Raw genomic sequence first — 18,209 nt, 5'->3', positions numbered from 1 at the left:
GTATTTTTTTAGTGAATATCTGTCTAATAGAGTGTCAGAGCTTCTCCAGTAATGACAGCAGCCTCTAGCCAAGACACAGTCACAGCCGGTTTACATGCTGGAGACAGCCACATGGCAGAACCGGGATCTTTCTTTTTTAAATTATGTATTTCAGACTGCAACTGAAAAACATTTTTCTACAAATATTATAAATCAAAACACTTTAATTATTGTCATGGTTTAAACACAGCTAGCACCCAAACACCACACAGCTGCTCACACACCCTCCCCTTGCTCCGGGAGATGAGGGAGAGAATTGGAGGGGTAAAGGTAAGGAGACTCATAGGTTGGGATAAAAACAATTTAATAATTAAAATAAAATTAAAATAATTATGATAATAGTAATAATAGAATATACAAACAAGTAATGTACAATGCAATTGCTCACCACCCACTGGTGGCTGTCCAGCTCGTTCCTGGCTAGTGATCCCAGAGGAGGGAAAATCCAAAACCCACAATCCTGAAAGAGTGAGAACAAGCTTTCTGGCCAGCCTTCATCTATATACAGAGCATGATATTGTATGATAGGAAATATTTCATTGGCCAATTTGGGTCCGTTGCCCTGGCTCTGCTCCCTCCCAGCTTCTTGTGTACCTGCACATGGGCAGGACCTGGGGAGTGGGAAAGTCCTTGATCTCTTAGCAACAACTGAAAACATCAGTTTATTATCAGCATTCTTTTCATACCAAATCCCATACTGAATCCAAAACATAGCACTATTCTAGCTACTAAGAAGAATAAATTAGCTCTATCCCAGCTGAAACCATGACAATTATGTAGCTAATTTTGGTGAGATTATTGCTCATCTGTTGTTCACTAAAGAGTTGTAATAATAAAAATAATACGACAGGACCATTACAGAGAAATAGTCCATGTTTTTAAGAGGCTTGGTCTAAGAGTTTACATTTTAATTCTACACACAAAAGCTTGGGAAGAATCACTGCAACATCCTTCTTAGTTGTAGATAAAATTTTCTCTTTTTAATGGCTGTAATTTGCTTTTCCATGTAAAAGATAACAGAAGAAACAGGATTGATTTCCCTGTCACTCATCTCAAGCTTTTCTACAGGTTTGGTTCTGGCTTTGGTTGCCTGTCAGGCATTTATTTTTTTTAATATGTCTAGTAGGATAGGTTTCAAGAGTGATTTACATCCATTCATTACTGGATGATGAGGTTTTCAGTAAGATGTTCAGAGCAAAATTGTTGTATACCATAAGACTATGACTCAAAAATCAGATGTGACAATCAATGCAGCCTAATCCTGCATTCAGCAGTAGTCTTTCCCTGTAACTCAGACTTTAATTTCAAATAAGCTTTCCATGTGAGACTTTAATTTATATAGAAATACACAGATATTGAACTGAAAAGTTCAACTACTTCAGCTGACAAAATAAAAGCTAATGTATGAAAACATATGGATTACTCTAGTTCAAGGCAAATGAAAAACCCCCCAGTAAAATTGAGGGGGTTGATTTCTGTTGAAGATAACATAAAGGGAAACCTATGGGAGCAGAAATTAAAGCCTTGTTAAAAATTTTGTCATTAATTTGTCTCAGCCTCACATTAAGAGTTACGTTTCCTCTTTTGGCCCTGAGGAGCCAGCTCCGCTCTGAGCGTCCCAGGTGCTGCAGGGTTCTCTGCAGCAGTGCGGTCTCACCCAGGACCAAATCCCACCACCACTCCAAAGAGGAAGAGTTAAGGAGGCACAGATCACTAAAGGAAGGTTAATGCTTAAAGAGCATTTGGGTTTTCACCCTTTCAGAGTGCTAGGTAGTACACCATAACCAGGCACCCACTAGAAACAGTTCCTACAAACAGGATGGCTGCAGCCACTTGATTTAATTCTGTCTTAACAAATACTTCATTACACAGTTTGAATAACTGGATATCTTTATAAAAAACTGACTCATCTCAAGTTATTTCTACAAATGTGAAGAAATAGAGTAAACCAAGGCTACCACACCTTTTACCCAGGCCAGCAAATAAAAATAGGCCAGTGCATTACTCAATAGCAGGTCACAGACATGAAGACACCCACCTAAGTCAGGAGGATCACCCCCTTTCCCTACACAGGGCAGAGATTTGCATCAACAAAGACATGAATACCCACAGAATTGTCTAGGTTGGAAAAGACTTTGAAGATCATCCAGTCCAACCATTAACCTAACACTGACAGTTCCCAACTACACCATATCCCTCAGCGCTAAATCGACCTGACTCTTAAACACCTCCAGGGATGGGGACTCCATCACCTCCCTGGGCAGCCCATTCCAATGCCTAACAACCCGTTCTGTAAAGAAATGCTTCCTAATATCCAGTCTAAACTTTCCCTGGCGCAACTTGAGGCCATTACCTCTTGTCCTATCAATTACTATTTGGTTAAAGAGACTCATCCCCAGCTCTCTGCACCCTCCTTTCAGGGAGCTGTAGAGGGCGATGAGGTCTCCCCTCAGCCTCCTCTTCTCCAGACTAAACACCCCCAGTTCCCTCAGCCGCTCCCCGTACGACCTGTGCTCCAGACCCTGCACCAGCTTCGTTGCCCTTCTCTGGACACGCTCGAGTCATTCAATGTCCTTTTTGTAGTGATGGTCCAAAACTGAACACAGGAATCGAGGTTAGGAAAGACCAGTCTGCCCACTATTGTGAGGCTCCTCATCACTGGAATGGCCCTGCACAGCTACTGTTGCACACTCAATGGAAGTGCTGCATTTATTTTCAATAAATTCATTGATGTGTTTCCTTTGCCAGCACGGGAAGAGCCTCCCTGATGAGGGAACCACTGCACCCAGTGTCCAGGTCTTTCTGGGCTGGTGTGATGCTGGCACTGGCAATCAATCTTGCAGTACACCCTGGTCCAGAGAAAAAAAGTGGCCAAAGCAGGACATACCTAGAGCTATCTGTGTGCCTAAACCCCTACTGAATTACTCTTTGCCTGGAATGACTGATCACAAGTGAACTGTGCTAATGACAAAGAGGGTGACATGGGCAGCCATGGTCTCGTGGCTGCCTAGGCCGGACACACTCTGGTGGGCAGAGCCATGTGTCATTCTCAGGATCTGCTTTGCATTGCCATAGTAGTTGACCCCTCAGTTAAGCCTTGACTTATCTAAAAGTCAAGTCACTAGATATGGTGCTTTTCTGTTAATTCCCATTGTTGTGTGTAATAAATGCTTGATACAGTAGCTGTTGGTAGGACAGACAATCAAACTATGCACTGAAAATGAACCCCTGAATATATTGTGCTATCACCCATTAGTACTCCTTACTGACCTCATCACAAACAAATGTTTTATAGCAAGTTACATGGTTGTGCTGTTACCTCACATGCTGGTCAACAGCACACTTATAACTATTCTGTTGACTTTTGGCTTTTTTAATTCTGATAGAGACACTCATGACATATATGAAGGAGCAGAAATTTAGATATCAGCATGGATCTCTTAAGCAAGTTAACATTGTGGTGTATCTTCACCTGCAAAACCCCCTTGAGAAATTATTACATCATTATCTTACATGAAACAAAAAAGCATGTGGGATTATTTAGTCCTCACTGCACAAAACACTCATAGAGCTAAATCCTGAGAAAGCTTGTGTCATGCAAAATGAGTATATTCCTGAGATGCTGTAGGTTGGGCCCAGCCAAGTGCTGTGAATCACGTGGTGCAGCTCAGGAATGATCTGTAAATCTTTCTGTGTTTCATTGCTCCTAACAACAACAGGCAACAAACTGAAAATGCATTGGTGCAACTCTTCTAAAACTGTGATGGTTTTTATATAGTTTGGCTGGATAAGTATGTTCATTGAAAGGTTATTGTCCAGACTGAATAGCTCCAGGCATTCTGCTTCAGTTTTGGTCTGGGTCCATGCATCATCCTTGCAGGACGGCTTGTCAAGTCCATTAATCTATGCACTATAGATTTTTTCACCTTCTGAGATCCTAATAAAATGCACACATGCCTATCCTTGAAGTGATAGCCCAGATCATATTTGAGGTGCTGTGTTCTGGAATCAAAACAGAGATAAAAGTGAAATATAAACTTTTAAAAAATAAATGACACATAGCTTAGCTGAATATGACCAATTGACAGTAATGTGATACTGTAATTACCAATTGTATGGCTACCTTTTCAACAGGTGTGCTCAGATGACATCCAGAATGTATGTATATTTCCACTAAAGCACACATACACCCCAATATTTTCAATCATAATTTCTCAGAAAGCTCAAACAAGTGCTGAAGCCTCCCCGTGGTTCCTGTCAATGTAACTTTGAAAGATGTTGGTTTGCCTCATTCTGCATTTGGGTAAACAACATGCATTTGGAGAGTTGTTGGCTCTGCACTGGCCTCAATGGGTTTGTCTCCTGTGTTAATTAGAGGCATCCCCAGGCCAGGCTCCCTGCTGGAGCCCCAACCAGCCTGACAGCATCGCTGTTAGCTCATTACTGGGCTCTATTTTCAAGGGCTCTGCAGGGCCTTGGAAGTTCCCATTCCCAAAAGGCAACAGGGACACAACTGCATGAGCTCTGTCTGCCTTCAGCACAGCCTCAGCATGCTCCATACACTGAACGGCCAGGATACACCACATTCATGCCATAGGAAGAGCGAGCTCCCATATGGCTACCGCAGCTTTAGACCTGGGGAGGGCGTAGGGTCAGGCTGAGCCTCAGCGGGTGTAGCTCATCCCTTGCAGAGAAAGGTCTACTCAGGGACATCACAAGCAGGTCTGGGCTCCTTGGCCATCAACTCATCTTACACCCTCATTTATTTGAGGGTGTGCATATAGCTGCATTGCCATGGTCCCATTCATTGACTACCTATGACAACTGTGCCACTCTGAAAAGGGAGGGCAGAAGAGAGAGAGGGGACCCTTCAAACAATAATTACTTTATAGCCCAAAGTGACCCAATCATACTTCCTGGCCATGTTGAGAAAATAGTTGGTTTAGAAAACTCATCTCTGCATGTTTGTCATGCAAGCAGAGTGGTGACCATGCCCACCAGAAAGCAAGATAGGAGATCTCACAGAGTTTATTCCAGCCAGAGAAAATCAGACCAGGGACCAGGGAGAATATTCCACTTTTCTCTGAAGTGTTGGAAACTCTCCTCAGCTAAAGACAAGATAGAGGGACATCCTAATGGCATGAATTGATCTCATGTGGCTGGTGTATCTTATTACTGTGCTCAGCTTCTGCTCTTTTTGTGATCACAAGTGAGTTTTACCTCAGGTTAGCTTGTCAATCACTGCTTTCTTCTCCTCTCTCTTGTATGGCATGATTTATTTCTTAAGACAATATGCAATTAAAGTCCTCTACTTGCTTGAGACACAAGAAATCACCACTATTAATTATGTATATTGAAAATGTGTTTTTCATAGAGATCATGGACATCTGTGTAATGGATATTCCAGGTAAAATATGTTAATTTTTAAAGACATGAATTAACAGCAGCAATGTACAGGAAAAAATGCATAGGTCAGGGGCCATGAATGTATTGTATATGTGTAGGGTAGCTGGTACATATGATGTAGGTGTTCCAGGCGTAAGGTACACTTCATGTACACATTCATTCAAGCACTAATGTCTCAACAGATCTGAGGGGTAATTGCCAAAGAAGAGAGCACAGGAGAAATAAAGACAGCGAGCAAATAAGTAAGCAATGGATCAGAAAAAAGGCAGAGGTAAGGAAAGTTTAAGTTACCAAGACAAGATTTTTTTATCACACGTGTATCTACTTCTAAAGCTTTGAAAGAAATGAACCTGTAAGATCTTCACATTGGGTTTATATGAATAGGCAAGAATAAGTCCATCTAGAAAAACTTTACTGCCACTGAAACATGACGAAAGGATTAACCTTGAGGAAACAAAAAGCAAAGATGAATGGCTGATTGCCCAAACCCAAAAGGACACTTCCTGCCCACTGCTGCATGTACACTTGTGTGATGCTTTAAAATGTTTTTGTTGGAGAGAAAAAAACAATTTTAGAGCCAAGTAATTGCCACTCTTTTATTGAGTAGTAGTTAATAAGACATCCAGGGAGAATTGGGTTGATTTAAATACTTTATTCTAAAGGGTATTCAGCAATCATGTTCTGACTAAATGGATAATCAAATAAGTCACACTCTCCACTTAGAAATACTGTTATTGTTCAAGGACCTAATAACTGAGCGCACAGTTTTGTCACTGAATCCAGACACTGGTACAGTTAAAAGCACAGTCCCTTCAGGGGCCCACACCACTCACAGCTCTGAGCACCAAAGAAGCTGAGAAAATTCTGCTTACATTTTGGATATTCACACTACAGGTGGTAGACCATAGACATGTATGCTATCAGCTTCAAAACAAGTAACTTCCTGTGGTTAATAATATTAACAGTAAATTGAAATTTATGTGGCAGTGAAGTTAATGGAAAGAAGATCAGATTTTCAACTGTTCTTACCATACACTTTGCTATATATTTTTTCCAGTGGGTTCAACTCTCTATTGTGGTGCCTGTATCCTTCCAGCAGTGAAAGAGAATGGCTTGATCTTCAGCTAGTCCTTATCAACCTGCTCCCACCAAGTTGAGTAGGACTAAACTGGTTTGAAATAGCCAGGTCTAAAGACTTTGTTAAAATGAGAAACCTGGACTGTAAGAATCCAAGCAACTTGGAAAAGAGATCTCAACATAAAAAAAATATGTCTCTTTTTCCTACTCTTTTACATCTGTGATTTTCTTCTATGAGATCAGACCCGTCACCAGAAGGAATCAGTTGTTGTGGTTGTTGTCATTTACGTTACAACAGCACAAGGAGGCTTTTGGAGATCCCAATGTGTAAAGTGATACTAAAAATGGGGTAGGGCCCATCCCACCTAATGTAAATTGTTTAAAAAAACCCACTTAGATGTTGTCTCTAAGTTCATCTTTATCCTCTCACAAGAGACACTGATAAGCTGTTACCCTTATTTTTGTCAATTCTCTGAGTGGCAGCCAACCGTTAGACTCAGGCCCATCTCTTAAATCCTTCTGCCAATAGTAAAAAGGCACATTACAGACTGGGCGAGGAAATGGAGAGACAGTAGGTCTTGAGTGACTTGCGAATACCCACTTACTTGTCTGAGATGTTTATTCTGGTCAGCCCCTGTCAGCAGGAAGAATCAGCTTTATTTTTTTCCTATACATCCCCAAGAACTGAAAGGGTGTTGCTCAGGAGACAGACTTTTATATAAAGAATACTCACCTCTAGCTAAAAGCAGAAGTTAAGGTACACAATTTACTTCAGTAACACTGTTTATAGACCCCTGAGCAAGGTGACACAGCAATATAGCTACCACTGCAGGGCCTGTCTGTGGGGCTGTGGCAGGGTGATGGAGATGGGTAATCGCAGGAGGCTTTTGGTGGTCATGGGAAAAGTTTTATTCTTCTGCCACCACCCTCAGCTTCTCCTGCCCCAACCCCAGGAAGACCCAAGCCCTGTCATAGGCATTGTATTAAATGTCAAAGCTGAAAGCTTTTGAATATTAGTTCATTGTTGTGATTTTACTGCTTAATCTGAGGAGAATTTAATTTGGTACTTCAGAAATAGGAGTGTTCCTTCAGTATATTTTGAGCATACAGCCACAATGCTGAATGCTGGTTACATTATGCATTTGTCCTGTGACTGCTGTTAAGCTTTTGACCCTAGAAGATCTAACTTCTTTGTACATCAATAAAGTCAGGAACTGGTTTAACAAAACTTATTCTACACTGAACATTAGCTTTAAAAGTAAGCAGATGATTTAGCAGCTCCAGTTAGCAAACTAAGAAGTTACAGTCCAGAAAATTAATTCAGGTAAAGAGGAACTTAACAACAAATTCTGGGTAGTTTAGATTTTGAAAAAGAAGAGTAATCAATGGGATTTACAGATTGTAAACTCTCATAGAGTTTGTCTGTAGTACCAATAATTAGCAATTTGTCATCAGGAAACTCAGAATGTGGGCAAGTTCATCAGAACAGAAGGTTAAATGGGAAACTGAACAAAACCCAACGTTGTTTTTAAATCACAGATTCTATAAGAAATCAAACCTCTGTCCTTGAAGAAATTGAGATAGATATTTCAGTCTGATTCAAATTGCCCTTGCCAGGATTTAACAGTCATGTCAGAAGTATAGTCATCCTGTTGGAAGAACTCCAGAAAAGAGATTAGCAGTTGTTCAAGCAGGAAGTTATAAAAGCAATTCAGCCTCCTCCAGGCAAAGGTAATACCACAACAACGTGATGTTCCTGGGATAATGGAGCATTAGGCTAGAGAGTGAATTGATGTCATTGATAAAAGATAGACTGGAAACCGTGATTACTCCAGTGAAATAAGTTTTAGTCTAAGAGGAAGGGCATAAATCATGATACACACCTGAAAAATAGCCTGACAGTACACCCAAGAAGATAAAATGGCTGAAAACACACCTGCGTATAATACAAAAATTTTAAAGTTTCTACTGATAGTGATATTCCATCACCTAGTATTTTAGTTAACAAGTGTGAACCTCTAGGTGCCATCCAAAATCAATGAATTATGGACAATAAATAACATTTCATAAAAGGTCTAGTTTTGTACACACAACTGCAGAAGAAGCAGCTGAATCCTGACCCTTTGGCTCCCTCGGAGCCCTCGGAGCAACCCTCTGTTGCACATTGACTCCCCTAAGAGTTGAGGTCCCATAGCCCTCTCCCACACTGGGTTCATAACGATTAGTGATATGTTTTCATAGGGTTGTACTTTGATGAATGGCTGTAGAATATGAGCGAGTAAGCACCCTAGCTTGCAGCTGGACGTGCCACTTTAAAAAGGTATTATTTAAAACAAATGCACTATATATTTTTTAATTATCATTCCTAAAAGAACACAGAGCACAAAAAGAAACTCAGCCAGTGGGACACGAAGATAAATACAGACTAAGAGTAAAACCACTAATGGCAATTTGGCAACCTAAGGAGTACTGGAGAGACCAAGAAGGGATGATAATGAATAGGAACTATTTTTTTCCAGGCACTGAATACAGCTACTGTGATTCAAATTTGGAAGCTGCATAAAGGTCTGAGGAGAGTAAGAAAAAACGTTATTGAGATTCTAGTTCTGAGCAGATTCTATATAACCCCAAGGGTCAGAGCTTGGTGCTATGATAACACGGTTCACTGCTTAATTGGAATGTTTTCACAGCAATATAGAAAATGATTTCTAGCAAGACAGACCTGCAAATGAACCATTTATCCCTGTTTATGGACTGGCTGGGTTCAGACCATGTCTCATGGGCAAAGGTGCTTCCTGTGGCTCTACCTTCAAAGCATACATATTAGCATAGGTCATCCTTTACTCCATGACTGGCACTCTTTGCCTCTGCTTTGGAAAATAAACAAATCTGGACTCTGAAATGACAAAGGATCCCTTAATGCCCTTACTGGTCCTAAATATTTGGACTTTGCACTTTCATGTGCTCTATATTACCGTGTGGAAAATATATGGGCAAAACACTTCAGAAGAACTCCAGTGACTGTAACAAAGATAACTTTCCTTCTCCCAAGAGACAGAACGAGAGAGACACAGACAGACAGAGAGATTATTCGGACAGAGAAAAAAAATATGAAGGAAAAGCAAATATGACTGCCAAATTATAGAAAAGATAGGAAGAGTACAGTAAAGATTTGAATTGTGCCAAGGAAAAGAGATCACAGGGAGAGTTTGGAAAGATGATAGAGATGTTGGAAGGTCTGTAGCTGGAACTCTGTCCCGGACAAATGAGAGAGACAGGCTGAGGCACAAGTCTGAACAGAGAGAGGCAACAAGCAGAGGTTAGATCTGGAAGGTGTCAGGCTGGAAGCTCAGAGTGATTCCAACCAACTAGATAAACTAAGTGAGCACAATAAGAAAACATAGTTGAAGTGCAGGAGTGTCCTTATCCAGTGTCGAGGGAGGTTTTGATATGATCCCAAGAGAGATACAAACAAGGTCAAATGCTGTACACCCAAACGTTTTTTTTATTATTAAAAGAAGTGAAGAGGGGTAGTGGTTGGACAGAATGGAAGGAAAAGGCAGAAATAAAGCAAGGGTGCAGGATAGGGCTGCAAGAACAGTCACCACCATGGATCCAGTGGCGTCCCGTTGGTCCTCAGTCTTCAGGTCTTCAGTGGTGGGTGCACATGGATCTGGCTTCGATGGTGGATGCACACCCAGCCTTTTTAAGTTCATTGTACCAGCTGATCAGCATATCTGTCCACCTTTAGGTTTTTTTCCTCTGGTCCCACAGGTTTTGTTGCATCCGGCTTCAGGGCAGGAACATTTGCCTCTTATCAGTTCATTAGCATTGCAGGCATGGGGTCTGGCCTACACAATAGAGCCACAAATGTCTACAGGATGGGGCCAGCTCAGCACACCTTTGCCCCTTTGAGGCTTATCTAAAGAGTCTGGACAGTGCCACCGCAAAGAAGTTGGGGGTGCATCCTTCAATACACTCCCGCTTCCCTGGGCGACACTCCTCAGACCAGTCCACAGGCCGCAGCAGCTTGTCCTTGAGGTTTGCACAAACACAAGCAAGCTTTGAGACAGTCATATGACATTTCGGTCTCTCACAAAGAGAAAGGTGGATGAGTCACAAAGGAGATCTTAAAAAGGGGTCAGACAAAACCCCACATAGTATGGGATATCAAGAAAAAATATGTTGGCTGCTGTGCTGAAAGAATAAGAGACATTGAGTTGGATGGCACAGCATTTCTTCCTCCAAGAATGCCATAAAAGCTTTGTGCAGAGGAATTTAAAAAGTGATGCTGAATCAATCCCAATAGAAGCAAGGAAAGAGCTGGGCAGAAGAGCTCTTTGCAGCAGCAGTAGACGTGCCATTTGGTAGAAATATAAAGTAAGGATAAAAGGGGAAGATACATGGAGCAGGCTGAGAACTGCTCTTTTGGGACAGAGAAATTAGATACCAAAATAGTACTTATGCCTTTGTATTTCTATTGCATACATATACAATGAAAATTCTTGATGAGTTTATATAAGAAGACTGGCAAAAAAAAAAAAAAAAAAAAAAAAAGATAACCAATGTATTTCTGAATTATTCACTTAAGAGTTTTTGCATTTTGCAAGTATGAAGGCTGCAATGTAATTAAATGGGTATATAAATCAAGTATATATCATGGTCAAACAGACATAACCTATTGCAGGGAAATGCAATTGAACTTGCCCCATATAATTAACAACCAACCATCAGCTTGCTCAGCCCCTGCAGAGATGTGCTTTCATTAGCCTGGGCTGGCTATTGACAGCTTCCCGTATTTCCATCGTCCCCTGGAGCACAAGGCAGCCCTTCACCCGTGTCTGCATTCAGGACTGGTTGGTCAGATGTGGGGAAAGACTGCTAGGGGCTAGCTGGGATAATGATTTTTAACAGTTGAACTACAGAATCCAAAGCGATTATATAAAATGAATTCAGTTTGTGAATCCAATTAAAAATATGTTTTAGCACCATAAGAAAGCAAAGCTTTTTACTGCAATTATAAATAGGCTTATGCTAATTATTTTTCTCAGCAGAATGCAAAAACAATGTTTGAGGAATACAGTGCTGTACCATCAGCAGTTTAAAAATATTGTAAATGTTGTGCAGGTTTGAAAACAGTCCTGGTCAAGAGAGAAATGAAGCAAGTCTGATCAAGTTCTCACACAAAGCTAGGAATTGGATCTGGCTTTTGATTTAATGGCACCAGAAGCTACCGAAGGTCTGTAGCCAGGGAGATTTCCACAACTGAAGAAGCAGTCTCTTGTTTAATAATTTTTGGATGCCCATTTACACTGGCTTGTAGCCACAAGTTCAAAAGTAAATGAGTGCAGCTTTTGTGGGAGTGCAGAAGTAGCTCCTAGTGACTGTGTGATTACTGGGTTTTGGCATTCATCTGACAAACACGATCAGATATTCTAAACTAGCATATTGTTATAAAGATGTGATGATTAAGCATTTATTAGCCCACCAGTGTAATTGTTTTTTCTGTTATTGTATGTGAAATCGCATATCTTTGATGTTATCAGCATGGCACTGCAAAGCAAATAATCAAAAATCTTTAAAATGATCTAATTCAAAATTGCTATGAAATATCCCATTTCCTAAATTCTATATGAATGAGTACAAATTTGTCATCCAAGTCCATAGACAACCTTGGCAATTTCAATTTACATGTCTCTGTCTTCAAAGGTAAGGATTAGGGTTTCAGGATGAGACATTCCTCAGAAACAAGATGTTATCTTATTTTCAGATAGTGTGAACAATATACACTGGCACTGACCTGCTTTTCTTGAGGTGAAGGGGTGACTACTCTACCTAGGTAGAAAAGAGATAATAATTGAAGTACGGTTGTGCACTTTTCAGTGTTGGGACGAATTAGATGATTAAAGTACATCGGAAAAGATCCAGGTACTCTCTGTGTTATTTAATTCACAGTCTCTTCATCTCTATGCGTATCTCTGATGAGACTTCTGGCCCTTGCTGGCTGACTCAACATGGCCACAGTTGCTATACATGGGATATTGGGTAGGCTGAATACCCACATAACTGTGGTTCCTCATCTTCATTAACTCTTCTCCTCTTCCTGATGTCTCATTAATGTTGGCCTTTCCATAATCACTCAAGATCTTGTATTACATCCCAATACATCCCAGGTCTTTTTTGCTATGTCTTCACAGTTCTTAACAACCTTGGCAGCTTTGACACAGTATTATTATACAAGTCTCAGACTGCTTCACAGAATCATCTAAGTTGGAAAAGATCATCCAGTCAACCAAAAGATCATCCAGTCCAACCATTAACCTAGCACTGACAGTTCCCAACTACACCATATCCCTAAGCACTATGTTAACCCTACTCTTAGACACCTCCAGGGATGGGGACTCCACCACCTCCCTGGGCAGCCCATTCCAACACCTAACAACCTGTTCTGTAAAGAAACACTTCCTAATATCCAGTCTAAACCTTCCCTGGTGCAACTTGAGGCCATTCCCTCTTGTGCTGTTGCTTACTACTAGATTAAAGAGACTCATCCCCAGTTCTCTGCAACCTCCTTTCAGGTAGCTGTAGAGGGCGATGAGGTCTCCCCTCAGCCTCCTCTTCTCTAGACTAAACCCCCCCAGTTCCCTTAGCCGCTCCCCGTACGACCTGTGCTCCAGACCCTGCACCAGCTTTGTTGCCTTTCGTTGGAGAAAATGTTTGACAAAGTGTTTCCAAGCACTTGGTGGCTGGAAAACTAAAGACCCATAGGAAGGCTTGAGGAATGTGACACTTCTTTGGGAGGCTTGTTGCATGGGTTGTGCACTAATTCTGAAAACTGAAGCAGACAAAACTCTGATACTTATTTTTTTAATGCAGCTGTCTAAGTCTGAAACTTGAGGTTAGCAGAAGGACTTAACTTTTCTCTCAAGTGTTTTCAGAGTGCATTGTGCCCTCCTGCGCCTAGGAGCCATTAGGGAGATTTGCCCCTGGGAACCCTGGAGATCAGAGCAGAGCAGATGGAAGGAATCTAACATCGGTGTGTGAGCTGCCCTCAGTGTTGTTAGACTTCGTGAAAATCATGGTGGCAGCTCAACTCTTCCACTTCTGCCTGATTTCAGCCCTACTCTTTCTCCAGTGTGCTGCAGTAAGTATCAAATGATGAGAAAATCTCAGTCAGCCTGCCTTTCCCGAGCTGCAAGGCTGTGAGGTTCAGACAAGTCTTGGCCATCTCCCAATGCAGGGCATTGAGCCCAGCCACCGATGAATAATCCTTTTCTGTCATATAGTCGCAAGACACACGTTTCTTTAGAAGGGAACTGCTGTGAAGTGAGACAGCCTCTCAGAAAGGGCAATAATCAAACCAGGTGTCCCTCCATTTAGTAAGCTAAAATAATGCCCTCATGTGTTAAGGAGGATGTGCTATGGAGATTGTAAACGTGCATGAGATGAGTGTTTCTTTAAAGAAGAGACGAATTTTGGGAGCTTGAGGAAAACAGCTGCATATCTTTCCCCTCTAAAGTGGACTGATTAAACCCTCAAAACCCACAATTATTTCACTTTCCTACCTGTTTACTGCCTGTTGAAAGCACTTGGCATCCCTCTTGACAAGCATTGTGTCAATGACAATGAGGGGTCTATGAGACATAAAGGGTGCCCAAGTAGTGCCTAAATATCTCCTTCCAAATCATGGACAGTATTCCTCCTGCTCCACTCATTTAAATGAAGCTGAACTCATGACAGGGGCAACCCAGGGAGTGATAAACATATGCAAATGAAACGTTGGCTTGGTTTGCATTTCCCCAGCCTTTTTCCTCTCTATGGAAATATATATGTATATAGATATATGTTCTGAATATTAAACATACTGACATCTATGGTATTTCCTTTGGCTGGCAGAGGGTGAAAGTGCCAATTTCTCTGAATTCTGGTGTAGACACCTGAGCCTTCCTCATATTTGAATATGACTTTTTGGATAGGACCCAATACAGTCAGTTCTGACTCTAGATCCTGACATCTAAGCACTGTCACACTGTGTACCACTGTGTCCCAAACCCTATATTGAATGTCTGTCCTCTTCTGGCTTTAAGTGAAAGGCTAAGACTAGGTCAGTCCAGTGAGATAAAGGAATACCTAGTTATACGTCTACTGGCATTTAGGGGTTACAGAGATGGCAAAGAAGCTCATTTATGTAATACAGCCTACACAATTCAGTGTGCTCCCATGAGAAATATTTGCTGGAGACTGCTGCCAAAAATACATGTTTAAAAAATTTAGTAGCTTTGGGGGATAAAAATTGGACTTGAGCAGCTATAAGGATGATTAGCTCCTTAAATCTTTTCTGTGAATCCTATTAAATTCAACTTCCACAGCCTGAAGAGCTTCTGTCCTCTCTCCCTGCCAGCTCCCTAGATAAAGAGAATGTGTTGTGCTGGACAAAATATTACTCTAATACACGGCTTCTCTCATAACAAAAGATGTAAAAACATTCATCGGATCCCTGAATTACAGGGGATTCAGTTCTATGTGCAGACAGCTTTCTTGAGCTGTCTTTGAGCCAGTTTTGTTTCCCTTTTACTGACCTGTAGAGCTGTTCATAAATGCTTGATGGCTATTGACATTCCTACAGAACTTCAGAAGCAATCAAGAAGAATGTTTAGAACCACTCTATTTCCAGATATTTCTTTATTGTTGTCTCTTTGTGTGGAAACAAAGAAAACTAGAGCTTAAAATTACTCTCTTCTTTGGACTTAGAAATATTTCAATACTGTACAATGGTGCAGATGGTGAGAGACAGGGTCTGTTGCTGAGAATATCTGTTCCCTTTCATAAAAGCTGTGAATTCACTGTGACCCTATCATCCTGTCTATGTTTAGCTGAGCTATCTGGACCCAAGAGAGCCTCGAGTCTGGACTGTTTCCAAGATAGCCCTGTGCACACTCAGCTTGTCCTTGTAGGCAACCTGAAATCAGATATGCAGTTTCTCCCCATCCTCATACAACTCAGAACATGCAGTGTGTATTAACCCTCTTGTCCTCTCATCAGACTGCACCTGCACATTCAACTTGATAAAAAGAATAGACACAAAAGAGTTTAGGGGCCATATTTTAAGAGGCACAGAAGTACTTAGCAATGAACATAAACAGCTATGTATTGCCCAAGCCACACCAAAGAGGACAGAGAGAGTTGGGACAGGAAGGTGGTCAACAGCACCTAGATAAGGGCCTTGTGGAGTTTAAAAATCAATCACCTCCTGAAAAGAAGAACAGATACTTCAGAGAAAAAAATATCTGCTTTCAATGTGGGACAGACACTTTGAAAAAAAAAATCTCTTTTTATTGTAGCTATAATTTATTTGGTTATCAGTTGTACTACTAATCTCTGATATTTATGGGGAGCATATCTCACAAATAAACAGACATGAAAAACCACACAGTTTGTCTAATTTCTCCCTTAATGAGCATGTGATCACAGTTCATTTTGAATTTTAATCTTAATTGTGGCCATTTTTTTTCCATCAAGCATACTGCCCCAAGCCCAGTTACTTGCAGTGTATGAACCCAAGCATCCCACGCTGTTTGACTGCCAGCCAAATCCAGATTAGCCTGCTGACTATTTCAATCACATACTGACCAACATGTTCAAAAGTTTCAAGGAAAAAAAAGGTCAGGAGAGGGTGGTCGTGTCTGATAGTGATGTAAACCTGTGTTCTCACAGTGGTGCTGCAATTTCATCACTGCATCTGACTTTAAAATACACCAACAAGTAAGTGGAGTCATGGAGAATCTGCAGTGTGTTCTTGGGAGATAAGGGAACCTTGTTTATTAGAAGGGAAGCGTCTGAGTTTGCCTCATGATACGTGCATGGATAATCCATTTCTCATGGAATTGGTCGCTTGCATTTTAAGACAGTGAAATAATTACCAAATGCCAGATGTGACAAAAAATGTAATCACCCTGATTTTGACCCCATTTTTAATCTCCTGTTAGCTTTTTACTTAATTTCTATTTCTAAATCACATTTTCTAGAGTGCTTTGGCTTAGCCATAGTATCCAGGATGTTTATGGCATCCCTGTACAGAGAAAGGATAAATACATATGCATTTTGTCTTAAATGACAAGTAAGCCAGAAAAGCTGTTTTAAAAGTACATTATTAATGTTGGAAAGAAAAACACTAAAAAGCTACAAGGTGGTAATCAAAGTTTTCTGCTCAAGCTTAGTTTGCCCTTTTTATGTATGGATTAGAACAATCTTTGATTATTTTCTCCACCAAGATGGTGTCTCAGCAGGCATATGTTGGGTAGTATGCACAGTAGCATCGTGGAGCTACTCTGGGGATGGGTTGGCACTAATTAATAGGAAATGCTGCTCACAGAGCCTCAGCCAGTTGTGTTCACCTGATGCTGTTTCCCCTTCTCAGGCACTCCTAATCTCTCCAGCAGCTCCAAGTGGTAGTTCTCCAATGTCTTCCTTTGCCCTGTCTGGTCCAGTACCCTCTTACTCAGTGTATCAAACCTAGCAGGTATTGAGTCAGGCTGTTTCTAGCAAAATGTAAGGACCCCGAAGTGAGGAGAATAGTTTCCTGAGGTTGGGCAAAAAAAGCATTTTCAAGGAAAGTTTGGCTTGCCACTGGTAATTCTGGGCCAAAATATATGCTCTGCATGTTGCTCATGCAACTCAAGCTTATTTGGGAACAAGGAGAGTATAAAGCATGTTCGTATGTGAGCATGACACATGGGATTAGGAGCTCTGAGGTCAAAGCTGTATATTAGTAAATTTAACAATCTCAGGGCACTGACCCTCACCTCTCTGGTGTTGGCACAGTTTTGACCTGAACCAACAAGCAATCTGACAAACAGTTCACTGGAACCATTCAGAATTAGCACAGTTGGAGACCTTTCCCAGCAGGCAGTGGCAATAAGGGCCCCCTGCTGTAAGGAGAAAGAGAATATAATGATGCTATGGGCAATGTCAGGCCAGCTGGTCTCTGTACCAGAGATCAGGCACATTTCATTTTTTTCACCTGAATATACTCTGAGAGTCTCAGTCATGCTTATTGTATCCTGACTCGTTACACCTTTAACCTGTAAAATAGCAGCGGTATTTGCTTACTTGGGTAGTCAGTTGGCCTGAGTTTGAGCCAAAATTACAGAAGTAACAGTACAAAAACTACCTCCCTGTCAAATGACAAATCCTTGTCCAAAGGATAAAGTTCTAGGGTTTCCTAAAGAGAAATATCAACATCTTAAAAATTCACTAAAGGCTATATTCTGGGTATCTGGGCATGGAAAATGTCAAGTCATATGCCTGAAAAATAAATAGTTTGGAAAAACTATATGCAAATTGACCAGAATTTCCTAATACAAAGTGTAAGGCATCACTGATAATAAAGTCACTCCATTAGCGACACCTTTAAATAGCTCCTTTGCATAAGGAACAGCAATGCTGCAGAGATTAGATTTACTTTTCTTAGCTCCAGCAGCAGAGTAGTATAGAGCTCATCAGCTTTAGCAATGTCTAACCTGTGGTGAGATCAAACCATCTATTCTCTCCAGCAGACTGCTGGCTAGTAATTTTTATTTGGAATACATTAAAGCCTTAAACAATTTACAGCAGTTTTACCTTCTCTTGGTCAAACAGGAAACATTGCATTCCTTCCCCAGTACCCCCCTTAAAGGTCAGCTCACCTA

Source organism: Athene noctua, chromosome 3 (assembly GCF_965140245.1).
Source record: "Athene noctua chromosome 3, bAthNoc1.hap1.1, whole genome shotgun sequence".
Taxonomy (NCBI): Eukaryota; Metazoa; Chordata; class Aves; order Strigiformes; family Strigidae; genus Athene; species Athene noctua.
This window is presented reverse-complemented; position numbering follows the sequence as displayed.